The sequence below is a fragment of the Tinamus guttatus genome, unplaced genomic scaffold (assembly GCF_059628265.1).
Source record: "Tinamus guttatus ecotype Peru unplaced genomic scaffold, ASM5962826v1 Tinamus_guttatus_pri_ptg000038l, whole genome shotgun sequence".
Classification (NCBI taxonomy): Eukaryota; Metazoa; Chordata; class Aves; order Tinamiformes; family Tinamidae; genus Tinamus; species Tinamus guttatus.
In genome coordinates this window covers 4,427,356-4,432,170 of record NW_028288572.1, presented here as the reverse complement: position 1 = coordinate 4,432,170, position 4,815 = coordinate 4,427,356, and positions in this window count along the sequence as shown.

Here is a 4,815-nt window from a genome sequence, read left to right as displayed (position 1 = left end):
TATATATATTATCTCTGTAGAGTTTCTGAAGAGGAAGACGCCAACAGTTCAGAGTCATGGAGCTCTTCAATACATCTGTCCATATGATACATGCTATAATTTCAGAGATTTGGGGTCCCTCTAAGGTGCCGAAGCTTTTCTACACTGAAAGTTGCATTCCTGATAAAACAGTGCAATTCCTAATGCAGATTTGTTTACAATATCACTATGCTTTACACTAGAAATGTTATTGTCAAAAGGAGGAGGAGATCTTGAAGTTTGAGTTACATCGATACAGTGTCGTGTATGGAAAAGGCGCCGCCCTGTAAATATCTGAACTCATCTCAGGGCAAGTGCCTGATGCCTAGAAAAAGGAGAGAGCTGATGCTATAACATATGACCTGTTTGAATGAACAGACTTTTAACTCCTGATCCCTGTTGCATTCCTGCCAAGGCAGATAGGAAACAGACAACTATATTGCTATGGTAGGTGTAGATTTTTTTCTTTTTTAATGAAACATGTGAGGTCACATGAAGCTTTCTGTCCAAGAGTGGTTCTGTTCTGAAGGAACGTGGTCTCCACTGTCTTCAGAAAGGGCTTGTGAGGCAGAACGCAGGAGATGGTCCAGCCTCCTTGTTAAAGTGAGAAGCAGTAACATCTCCAAGGCTTAGGTCAACAGGAACATGATTTCCCTTCCTTCTTCTAATTATCATAAATTTTAAAACTGGCTCAGCTAATTCATGCTTAAAGGAAACTAGGGACATAGATCAATATTAAATGATAATGCTAAAAGCTTGCACCACTTTTAATAATTGTAAAGTGATTCTGAAACCAATCCAGGAAACAGTTTTGGAGCCTGGTGTGCTCTGTAGCTCCAACAGGACTGGACTGCAAGCTGCTTCGTGCAGGAGCATTTTGCACAAAATCTAACTGGGAGACAGATCCCAGTTGATGACTGCAGGTCCTGTGCGCTATTGTGCAGCTAATAGCAAAATTACCCCTATTCAAACTCTGCTTGGTCATTTCTGCCTTTTAAAACACATTTCTAATACCGGAAGGAGACAGTTCTAAACCATGTCATTATCACCCACAAGGTCTGAGGGAGAGCTAAGGCCCAACGTGCTGCAGTTGATTCCATAACAGAAAAAATATATTTATTTGCAAACATTTATAGTTAAATAATGACTAAAAATCCTATGTGTTGAAGAGTAGGAGAAAGCATGATGCCATCTACATTGTGGTTTAGATCCAAAAATGTGGCATTCCAGCCTTCCTAGAAGGTTAGAAGTGCACTCATGCAGGAAGCTGTTGAAAAACAGTAACTTTCTGGACCCAAATCAGTGCTTAGGCTCCAGTACCTCATCCTGCAAACGGAGTAGAGATAATTAGGATGGTGGATAAATGTTACCTGCAGTGAATCCTTTCCAACCAAAACCACAGCGCTTCTTCATTTGGGTTTACAGCTGGACTTGACGATCTTTGATCTGACTTGAAGGCCTTTTCCAACTATGATTCTATGATTATTGCATGAAAACCTGTTTCTCAGTAAGCTCCATGCAGTACATGGGATCTGCTGCCTGCCACGCAGTCAGAATGCTTCTGATCCTGATTGCACAAGTGTCTTTCTTTTGTCACATTCCCACCATTAGCACCTCCTTCTAAAGCTTAACCTGACTGTGGCTTTGATGGGCTCCAATCAGAATCCTGGCAATCACAGTAGTTTCTGTCCATGTCACAGCCTGTATTTTAGGTTTCACCAGCAGGTAGAGCATGCTATCTATAAAGGTGTATTTTAAAAGAAAGAGCCTGACCCGCTGCAAGTGAGATTCATAAAGTTTGGGTAGATGTGACTAGAGCTGCAAACCCAGCCAAGCTGTGACAGTTTGCAGCTGGACTTAGCAACTGCTCAGAAAAAGAGTAATACTGAGGCTACCTTAGGGTTTTCTTTCACAAATCATTAACCAGCAAGAAATGTATTTGGTACTCACTGGCTTGCCCTAAAGGGAATTTTCATTAGAAACATGCAATGGGAAAGCAGACATTGCATGTCCAAAGAAGTTATCCCTACTCCTTTTGCTATGTCCATACTGAGCACCTAGGACTACAAGGCAAAAGGCAGTCGTGAGTCAAGCTTTGGCTATTCTGGAGTGTGCTTCTCTCCAGAAGAGTTGTAATAAGGTATGTGCATTATACGCAGCATAGTTTCATACAGATACAGTATAACATTCCTGTCTGTAGTCTGCTTTTTTCCTTTTTTTTTCCTGGATCAACATAACTCAGGGAAGAAACAGACTCCTTCAGACTCCTCCTCAGACATATTCTGTCTTGTCCATCAAAATGAAGAACTCATTTTTCAGACAAAGCAAATCCAAAGCTGTCTTCCCATCGCCCAGCTTTGGAGCAAGGGATAGATTCCATGGCAAATCCAAGGTCCTTGCACATCATTGTACATCATCATTACTCTCAATGCTACTAGGAACTGCACTTATCCCCATACCTCCTCAATAGACCCCTCTGCTGCATTCCGCTTGGATTCATGTACAAACATCTGAGGGGAGGATGTAAAGAAGATGAGGCCAAACTCTTATCGGTGTTGGCCAGTGACAGGACAAGGGGTAATGGGTGCAAGTTGAAACACAGGAAGTTTCCTCTCCATGTGAGGAAGAACTTCTTGACAGTGAGGGCGACAGAGCCGTGGAACAGGCTGCCCAGAGAGGTTGTGGAGTCTCCTTCTCTGGAGATCTTCCAAACCCGCCCGGATGCCACCCTGTGCCACATGCTCTAGGTGTCCCTGCTGGAGCAGGGGGGTTGGACTAGATGATCTCTAGAGGTCCCTTCCAACCTCAACCTTTCTGTGAGTCTGTGATTCAGTCACCCAGTTCGCAGAGCCACAGTTAGAGGTGAAAGATGGCAACGCACACACACATACACACACTGGGTACTGTTCAAAATTCTTAAATGCTTAAAGGAATACATACAATTTCTGAGATTGCAGTGGAAAAATAAGGCAAATGGCAAATCAAAAAGTGGTGATTTTTCTGCTGAAAGTGAGGGAGCTGAATATGTCCTGAAAATCATTGGCATTGATCAGGTGCCATGTCCTTAGCCGAGGAGACAGTGCTAAGGTTTATTCTTCTTTGTTCTGCCTCTGTCCTTGTCCTTCTCTAGCTTTTTATGATCTTCGTATTTTCACCATTTAGGGGATATTTTATCTATGTTGGTTATATGTTCCTTGTTCTCTTTCTTATTCCTTAAAGTTGGTTTATCCAGCTCTCAGGGTTGCATTTAACGACAATAACGTAAAATTTCTGTTTCTGCTCTTATGGGCCTCCAGTATCATCCTGTGCTTGTACTATGAGGAATCCTTGCTGTCAACCTCTGCTTGGCTTCTGTGTGGCACACAACTGACACTTCTGCTGGAGCTGGCTCTCAAAAAATACCCCATCCTTAGACTGGATCCTAAGATCACAGCACCTGCTGCTCATTCAGGAGCTCCACATGAATTCTGGCACCAGTTATTAATTTCCCCATGAGATGTAATTGTAGCTCAAGAGCTACAAAAGAGAGTGTTATTTATCCGGTGGAAACTAGATGAAATAGAGAACTAACTTGGAATGGGGAAAGGCCTAATAAAACTATCCTTGGGTTTGACAGCAGAGGGTCAATTTTGATTATTCTAGGATAGGAAAATCCTAGGAAGAACAAAACAATCCTAAATGATCAGACTGTGTGTCTTATGTGTTTTCCGTAATGTGTCTTATGTGTTCTCCATAATTTCTGAACTTCTTGACAGGTCCATCAAAATAAGAAACATCAGAAAATCCAAACACCAGTAAGTAAAGCCATAGAAAGTACATCTTTGGATCATCTGGCAACAAACCTATTAATCTCAGTGGTTCTGGAGTTTCCTCTCTTCACCCAACTCCAAATCAGCCAAATTCAGACTCCAGAAAAAAAAAAAAAAAAAAAAAAAAAAAAAAAAAAGGGAAGTAGACTTGAAAGGAATTAAAACATGAAGTTTTAATAAAGATGGTAATAAAGCCCATCTGAATGCTAAAAAATACATTAGCTGTTACCTTATCTTCCTCCTACGGTACAAAGTTCTATAAGAAAGTATCAGCTTTAGGACTTCCTGTGGCTATAATCCACATAATTACAATAAAGTGAAAAAAAAAATGAGGCTGGATAATGCACATAACTCACAACAGTTTATCATAAAAATTAAGATGTTTTAAAGTAAGAAAGTTTCTCCCCTCATCACTGTTAAGAAAAATTCTGCCAAAGATCTGAGAGCAAAACAATGTCCTTTTTGACTCACGCATTAACAATTTATCTCTCAGATTTACATGTTTTATGTGTGAAGCAGAAAATAATCTACATTTTTCATTACGGATATGTAAATGCTCTGTGACATCAAAAGTGGTATTATACAACCTGTTTTGTTTTTTAATTTTCTATCTTAAAGATGTGAATAAGGTACAACCACAAAATATTCACAAGGGAAAGGAAGGGGAGGGATCCACAGAGGTTTCAGGTAGCTTCAGTTTACTCAAAATAATCACATATTTAAGGTAGACAGTAAATTCCATGGAGCAGTGACAGTATCTGACCTGTATAGCCCCATTCTGATTTGAGATTTAGTAAGGAAACAATGAAGAAAACAGAATTTATAGAAGCAATATATTAACAGAAAACCCTGCATAAAACACAAATTTAACAAACTTTATGATAAGAACTGTAGCAATATTCTCCCACCTCAGCATGTTATAATATATAATGATTACATATAGAGTCATGAGAACAACTTGGGGATACTGGTCACATACAAAGGAATT